General features: G+C 39.2%; 1 pseudogene; it reads right to left on the bottom strand.

The window, feature by feature from the left end:
- Positions 1–644: 644 nt before the first annotated feature.
- LOC113937452 overlaps positions 645–9,168 on the bottom strand; it is a 53,014-nt pseudogene continuing 44,490 nt past the window's right edge.

Genomic DNA, 9,168 nt, shown 5'->3' with positions numbered 1-9,168 from the left:
GTTAATACTCAGAAGCCTTTTTCTTGGTTGTATTAGTTTTAACCATTCCAGAAGTGTATGGATGACGGAACAATAAAACCCTAGAGTAGATTGGAACAATAGAACCCTAGTGTGTGCGTATGAAATATGGAGGCAAATGCCAGGAAAGTAGCTATAAGATTAGAAAGTAGAGAAGTGGATCAGGAAAAGCTACTTTGTTACTGTTTTTTTTTTAATTTTATACATATTTAATTAAAATGGAATAAACATAAAACAAAAACAAAAGAAAGTCAAGATAAAGTGTCATGGCCATTTTCTTTGCAAGGAGGGTTGGGAAACAGGACAAATGACCTGGAAAATACCCTAAGACCATCCCAAAGTAGCTAGGTTAAAGAATGTAAGAGTAAAAGACAAAATTAGGTATTATTCCACTTAATCTACAAATGAAAAAAGGGAATCAAAAGTTCATACTATTTGGTATAAGAATTTTTAAAAAAGATATCCAATCAAAACCATAAAATTCCCAGCCATAATAAAAGATAGAAGGGTCTTCATGCAGCATCCACTGTCTGGCTCCTAGAAGGCTTCGTGTGCATAATATAAAGTTATGTTACTCAAGAAATAAACTGGGGAAGTTCGTTGAATTTTCCATTGTGCCATGATTTTTAAACCTCAGGAATGGTGTGATCCATAATGCTTAGTACCATCCATTTAATAATATGTTCAAAGAAAAAAGCAGGCATGATTGTAATAGTAAGTTTAGTCTCAAATGTTGACAATATGTCTGCAGTTTGGCAGTTCTCAGCCGAGTGACATTCTGCCCATGACTTCACAGATGTTATGTTTTGGGACAGGACTGTTGCTGGCTGCAGAACTATCTTTCACTATGGGTGTTATCTTCCCATTTTAAAAGATAAAGCCACCATGCCCAGTACTATCCTTATGCATGGTAATTGTCCCTTCAAAGGGCCCATCCTGAATAGTCAGTTATGTTCTCTCCAAAAGCCTGTTGGAGCAACTTGTGCTTTATCAGAGCTCTAGCTTCTGCACAGTTTTCCCTGCTGATCTGGAGTACTTGGTTCCCAAATCTCAGACCAACCAATGAAGCTGGAGAATTGGCCTGGACCAGCAGAACAAATAAACTGTTATCTATTGATTTAAGCCTGAGCTCAATTTTTCCATCTTAATCCCTACACAGAATGACTTCACAAATTCCTTGCTTAATTTCTGTTCTCCAAATTCCAACATCATTGCCAGTTACAGGAGCCACCATATAGTTCATACTGGAAGGTCTTTCTACCAACTGCCTCTAAACTGATGCTCCAGGGACCAAGGCCATATTTGCATGCAGTTCTTCTTCATTTAAACTCAGGCCCATGTACTGAGAGAGCCCCACATACAGTTTAGGAAGAGATGGGATCTTGAGAGAAGGAAGCAGAAGCTTCAGACAAAATTGTTGGGTTGGCAGGATTTGCAGAAAAGGCAGTTTGAGCCCAAATTGCTTTGTCTCCCTTCAGGTAGGAGAGGGGTACAGAGACATTTCTGTAGGCCTTTTCTAGGCCCCAAGGACCCACCTGCCGCTGTTGCTGCCTCCAGTAATCTGCACAGACTTCTGAGACCCGGTTAGAGAAGAGCTGTCCCTGTTACTGGTTTTAAAAAACTTTTGAACTTACTGGAAGTAATTTGAGAAAAATAAACCTTTATTTAAAACATTAATTACAGGGGCGCCTCGGTGGCTCAGTCCATTAAGCATCTGCCTTCAGCTCAGGTCATGATCCCAGGGTCCTGGGTTCAAGTTCCGCATCAGGCTCCCTGCTCGGAGGGGAGTCTGCTTCTCCCTCTACCCTTCTCCCCTACTCGTGATCTCTCTCTCTCTCAAATAAATAAAATCTTTAAAAAACATTAATTACAGGTATATAATGTGTGACTCAAAATGCTCAGTTTTTGGGCTTTAAATTAATCCATTACATTTGCAAAAATTAAATAAATTAATAATAATTAAGGCTGTATGTATTATTACATGAATATTTGATATTTTAAAGAAGTACAACATAATTTATTTCAATTATGTACATATGGCATAAAAATGGCAATAACCTGTTTATTAGAAGGTTGGATGATAAACATATGAAACAAATCCATAATAGAAGAGAGTATATCCACTAAAATATAACAAAGTAGATTTATTTATATATATTATATTTATATTGATAATAGAGACATTTAAATTACATACTTTAAGTTAAGGATCAGAATACTGAATATCCTTATGGTATAATCTCTATTTTATCCAATTATATGTTTTATCTAAGAGCTCATAAAGGAATTTAGAAAATTATTCTTTAAAATGTTTGTGATGTTTGCCCCTGGAGAAAACTTACCACTGCATCTGAGCAAGCTGACTGTATCAAACTTGACAGAAATGACCATGGGCACGTGGTGCAGAGGGAGAGAGAGAAGGAGACTCCCCGCTGAGCAGGGAGCCCGATGCGGGGCTCGATCTCATGACCCTGGGATCATGACCTAAGCTGAAGGCAGACGCTTAACCCACTGAGCCACCCAGGGACCCCTGAAAAGACCATTTAAGTCATTAGAGATGAACCAAAAAGAGAGACAAACGTGTACCCTGCTAAAGGGTTGTGCCAAGAACGCTTCTAACCCTATAATGATATTTGATGTCCTAGTTTCTGCTTCTCTTCTCTGGAGAGAATGGAATTCCTGACACTTCTCTTCTCTGTGTCCTTTGGAGGCCTCGCTGTGGGCTGAAGTTCTATACACCTCAGCCTTCCCTTCACATGGGCAGTTGATTTGTACTAATAAAAAAATATGTACAAGTGCACATATATATTTATCTCTTTTGAGTTTACAACTATACAGTAATTTCTCATTAGGCCGATGTTTATATGATTTATAGCAATTGCCTTTAGCTCAGAGAATACTTCTCAGATACCCAAGCAAACATCAAAGAATCTGACTCTAATTTTAAACTCAGTCAGCAGTAAACAGCCTGTTCCTATATGTCCACAATGACATATTCCAATAACGAGAATAAAGGTACAAACCATTTCAGGTATCTTTCAGTTTCCAAATCACCACTGGCCTACAGTAAAATGAATATAGATGTTTTTCCTACTGTTAATAAGCTCCCTATCCTTGGGTGTTAGGTAAAGAATGGGGGAAATTAGACATGGAAAACAGATTTAATGACTATGATACTGGATGAAATAGCTCATATTTCAAATCCTGGAAGTATTTCCCTGAATTCAGGGTTGGTAATCTGGAAATAAAACTCTGAGCTAAGAGTATGTCTATCATTGATTAAATCTCCAGCCACATACAAGAGGCAGGGTGGTTCATTCTACCACTTTTTAAAACATTCCAGTAGTACATACTTCTGTATGTCTTTACTTTGGACCCTAAAGTACACTCAGGAAGACATGTCCCCATAGTTTATGGGCTCATTAGGATACTTCTCCTTAAAGACATTGGATATGGCTCCCCACTCCTTAGATGTGGGCTGTGTATGATGACCTTTTTCAACAAGTATGCATGGAAAGGGGGGGAAAGATTAATTTTACAGTGAAGAAACCTGAAAAACATGACCTCAGCCAGGTGATACAGGTGACCATCACCATGATGCCATGTTGATCACATGCATTCTTGATACGACATGATGAAAAAGACTGCTATGATCTTCCTCCCAAAACCACATAATCCCAGTCTAATCATGAAAAATAGGCATACAGATTCCAAGTAAGTGACATTATACAAAATACCTGACCAGTCGTCCTCCAAACCATCAAGGTCATAAAAATAAGAAAAGTCTGAGAAACTGTCACAGAGAAGAGGATCTTAGGAAGACATGACTACTACGTAAGTTGATGTTCTGAGGGCTCTTGCAACTGAATGAGGACATTAAGGAAAAATTAAGCAAATCTGAATAAAGCATGAGTTTTAGTTAATAATAGTGTACCAACATTGGTTCATTAATTGTGACAAATATACCATACTAATGTAAGATTTTATGATAAGGAACACTAGATATTGGGTATATGAAAACTATTATTTTCACGATCTTCTATAAAATATAGATGATATAATGTATATACCTTTATTGGCTATAGTACATTTATTCAAAAACCACCTTTGGAGGTGACATCAGCTAGACACCTGCATCCTTTGCCAACAAGGGCCCCATAGTCTTCACCAATGTTGAATCTAGTTGAAGGAGCAGCCCAGGGTCCTTGGGACCAGAGCTTTTGCTGCGGTGAAACCTGCCCCAGAGGCCGGAGTTGCTGCTGCCCCACAATCCCTGGCATTGGGATCCACAACTCCTCAGCATCTATGGACCTGACTAATGCTGTGCTGCGGCCTGACCCCCGGGTCCTAAGTTAGGCTTCTGACCTGCCATTCCTGGGGCCACAGAGCTGCTGCACCTTGCACCCTGGGCCCAAGCCACTGTTGTGCCCTCATTCCTGGGCCCGTGCTAATGCTCTGTTTCATCCCCAGCCCCAGACCTGAGGCAAGGTGGTGAGCCCCAGACACCTGGGGCCCGTTGCGTTGGTGATCGGCACACTCTCCAGCCTCACACACCAGCTCTACCACCACAGCAACTGCTCATTCCTGTGCCCTGAGCCCCAGGAACTACAGCAGCTCCATGCACCCCTGACTCCAGCTCCAATGTCCCTCTGAGTGCTCTATGCCAGACCCAACGTGAAGAGGGTTCCCCTTGGCTGAGCACTCCACCCATGGAGGACAAAAGGACTTCAGAAGCCTTTGCCACCAAAGACCCCAATGGCCCTCACACCGAATGTCCAGCAGACTCCCCCAGGACCCCTGCAGTCTTGGTGCCTGAGGACCGTTGCCGTGTTCAGCAACACTGACCTCAGTTCGGAGCTGCACAAAGACTGCACCACTGTGTTCTCCCAGAATTAGAGATGCTGCACCCCACCACTCCGCCTTCAAGCTGGTGCCCTCCTTGCCAACTGCGGGTGAAAATCTTTCCCTAACAGGCCTAGTCCAAAAGCCTGGGAGAGGTGCTGCTCCCTTAATGGCACAGACATGAGATGGCTTCTGTTTCCAGGGACAATGAGGACTACGTAGTAGCTCCAACTATTCTTTAGCTCACTTCTCCTACATGGTGGCTTTGCTGTGTTCTGATGACAGGCCCTTCCATCCCCGAAATGACGGAATTCAGAGAATGAGTCCCACCAGCATTCCTCTGAATATGTCAGCACATTGGCAATGATAGAAAATCAAAAACACCTCAAGAGCTATACCAGAAGGAGGCAGGGAGATTATCTAGTTCCGTAAGCTGCAGAAATAGAATGAAATCTATGTAAACCCTAGTCATAAATCATTCTCGTCAGGGGATTTAGCCATTGGCGCTGTCTTTCTAGGAGAGGGAAGGAGACACAGATCTCCTCTCAGTAAATGTTCGGTCTGACGATAGAGGAAGACTCTTCTTGCCTGAGTGTAAACAGTGTGACGGTTTTAGGTTCACTAAGCTGTTACTCTATCTTTCAAATAAAAGCAGTTCTCCCTGCGTATATAAATTGTGAGCCAGAAAACAACCTTACTTCAGCAAGCCAGAGGGCCTGGCAGAGACTGGGCATTAAACAAAGAAGAGACAGCATTAAATACAGTTGTGTGAGAGCCAACATTTCAAACTGCAAGACATTAGGAGTTTATTGACATCTATTCAATGTAAATGTCTATTAACAGACTGTTAGCAGAAGGTGACAAAAGGATTGTTTATACTTCAATGCATGGTGTGTAAATGAGATGTGGCATGATTATTTTTACATTGCCAAGCTCTACCCCTGTGTAGCTGCCACACATTCCCCAAGACCAGAGAGAGAACCTGTCCCCACTCCTGCCATCTCTCTTGAAATTCATCTGGAATAGAGACCTGTGGCCGTGTGACAGGCAGCCTCTGTGGTCCCCCAGCTGCAGTCTGCATGTGGTTGCAGCTCACCACAGCTGCCAAATCCGTCACAGAAGCATTTTGAGTCCTACTTTTGACTTTTGGGTTTCATGTGCACATGCATGAACAATACACACACACACAGGGTTTATTGGTGAAAACTATGACTAGCATCAGAGATTCCATCAAGTGTCTGCGTTAGCACACAGAATCCTTCTTTCTTTTTGTCTGAGCAGTGTGAAATTTTAATGGACTGTGTGATTTCAGGTACAAAAAAAAAAAATCTCATGAAAATCCCACTGTTACTCTTAGGGAACCCACACTAAAAATAAATCAACAATGTTTGGGGAAAAGCAAAGCAAATTTCACCTTAAGTTATAGGATCAGAAGTTTAGTTACTAGAGTATTAAACTAATGAATAATGAGCATTTTATTACCTCTGTGTCAGTTACTGTGCTAGCCATGAGATAGAAAGTATGAACAATATCAGATATGATCCTTTCCCTCATGCATTTTGTTGTCTAGTGGGAGAAATATCTACTAATCAAATAATCACAAATGCAAATAAATAAATTTTCTATGATGATAAGTGTAATAAAAAGATAAGTACAGGAAGCCATGAAATATATGAGGGGATGTGAATTAATCATGATCACTGAAGGGTCCCCAGAGGAAACCCTTAACTGTAGGAAGAGGTTGGAGAGGAGAGTATTCTTGGCAGAGAGAGTGACAGGCTAGAGAAAAGGGAGAGGACCAGAGCAAATGGGGAAAAAATCCCCACAGATCCAGCTATACCTAGAGTTCTGGAGGCTTCAGTTGTGGTTCCTTTAACCTTTTGCAGGATATTAATGACCTGGAGTCTGTCCTGAGGATGACAATGAGGATGGTGGTGGTGCTAGAAGCTATACCATTTTAGGAATGGTTGAGGAAATCTGGCAACAGTCTGGAGAAAATAGAATGACCTTAAATTGTGTAAAACTCTCTCCAAAAGGAAATAAAGATTTAGTTACTTATTGCTTCCATTGGCAGCTAAAAAAATAGCAGGTAGAACATGAATGCAGATGGGTTTTCAATTCCACATGGGATTACAGTTAGGATAAGTCTGGTTGAAATTTCTCAGTGTTCCCGTATGTAAATTCTACATAATTCTATGAAATATGTTTTCCTTTTACTCTTATTTTTAGACTTTTTTATTGTTTCAAAATTTGATATGAGTGTTACCTTTCATGGAATACATAATTATTTCTCTAAAATCCATATCTATTTATTTTTTTCTATGTCTTTCTTCAAAAAAGGTAGAATCTCAAGGTCTTATTCTTGGGAGTAAAATTTAAATGAAGTAATTCATTAAAGTAGTTTATTTATTTATTCATTCATTATTTTTTAAAAATAGTTTTGGAGTGCCCACTTGCCATGTTGGGGCTAGAGTGGTAAATGAGGTTGATACTTTTGAAAATAATAATCTGTGTCTGCTTGCCAATTCTCAGACTGGAGGATCTAGATTCAGCCCTAGTTTCCTAAGCAACTGGAACTCATCTCTTCCTAGTTGTATTACACTTAATATGATGCAGTCTCTTAATTTAATAGCTTTGTGGAAAGTCAGTCAGTCCATACCCACTGTAATCTGACCAATCATTGCCCACCAGTCAACACCAGGCCACCATTTTACCCTGGGGAGTTCCTCTGCTTCACTACCAACTTGGAGGATGCTTGTGTGCAGACGGCCCCAAGAAACTGAAGAATTGTTTACTGCCTTTTATAGGGAAAGAGAAACTCAAGTTTTGATATATTCTTAATTCCAATCTTTGGGTTATCTTTGGCTATATTAGTATCTCAAAAGTGAAAAAATTTTTGCTGACCAAATTTTATAATCTTCCTATGCAATAAAATTGCAAAGAATATTTTTAACACTTCATTTCACTCATTCAGCAAATAAATTCTAATCCATTCTACTTGGATGATGATCTTAATTCTAATTTACTGCCTTTCCCTGAAAACATCACAAAAGGATAGTTTTGTTGGTTGGCATAATGTACTACATTTTGGAGTAATAAGAGACATTTTTTCTTGGGTTTCTATGAGAAAGTTAAAGACTTGTCCAAAAAACAGAAAATTGACTTATGCTATAACTCTCTATGACCTGGTGAATATCAATTGTTTTAATGTCAAGAATGAAAATGTGAACAAAGTAGTCTTGCAATTATGTGAATGAGCTAGCACAATGGCACCGCGCTCTCTTCCCACAGTCCTGAGATTTATCTACCTCATAGAGCATGCTTTTTAAAGCTCTGATCCCACCATCTGGGCTTTGTAGTGAAGGAAATAAATCACAAATGACTTTTTAAAAAGATAACAGCACATACATTTTAAATATAATACGTAGCTGTGAGTTACAGTTAGAAAAAATACCTTCATCTACATTTTTATTTGTTTTGCATATTCTACCAAGATCCTAGAGCAAATGATATCACAATGAAATGAGTTCTGGCCCTGCAATCAGAAGACTCTCCCACTTACTACCATGTGACCACAGACAAGTAACACTCTCTTTGTTTGTTTCCTTATCTGCAAATCAACAAATACAATACCTAATAAATTATTGTTGCAAGACTGAAAGAGATAAAGTATGTAAACTATCTGGCACATATTAAGTGGTCAATAAGTGGTATATTAATATCATTGATATTAACAGATTTTAACAATTTTTATTCTGTATAATGTCTACTGTATCTCATTTATGTACCGAAAGTTACATCTTAGGTTGCTATTGCTATTTCTGTCTTAGGAATATATGTAAAATGAAATTTGTCTTATAATTGCCTCTTCTTTGTTTTCTCAGGATGAAAATATGATAATGAGTTTAAGAGAAAAAATAGTTCTTGAATATTATTGGCCCAAATTAATGCAATTTATCAAATAATATCTAATCTTTTATTTAGGGGAATCAAGGTTATGTGTCAACATTTAGACCTGACCCTTAAAAGTTAATAAGCAGGTGAGGAGTTTTATGTCCTTAAACAAGTCACAGTCCTTTAAGATTAGATAAAAAGATGCAAGTGAACAAAGGTTTTCAACTCTTGGAGCCTTTGATAGGGATTCTAAGTTGGGCAAAGAATGAATTATACAATGTCAGTTCAGGGAAACACATGCCAGCAACTTAGTGATTTCTAGACTGGAAATGCACACGTGCACATGCACACACACACACACACACACACACGCAGAGCTATATTATATAGATAGATAGATTTAAAAAATAAAAT

This window comes from Zalophus californianus, chromosome 8 (genome assembly GCF_009762305.2).
Source record: "Zalophus californianus isolate mZalCal1 chromosome 8, mZalCal1.pri.v2, whole genome shotgun sequence".
Lineage (NCBI taxonomy): Eukaryota > Metazoa > Chordata > Mammalia > Carnivora > Otariidae > Zalophus > Zalophus californianus.
Note: the sequence above shows the minus strand (reverse complement) of the source record. Positions and strands in the feature narration are given on the sequence as shown.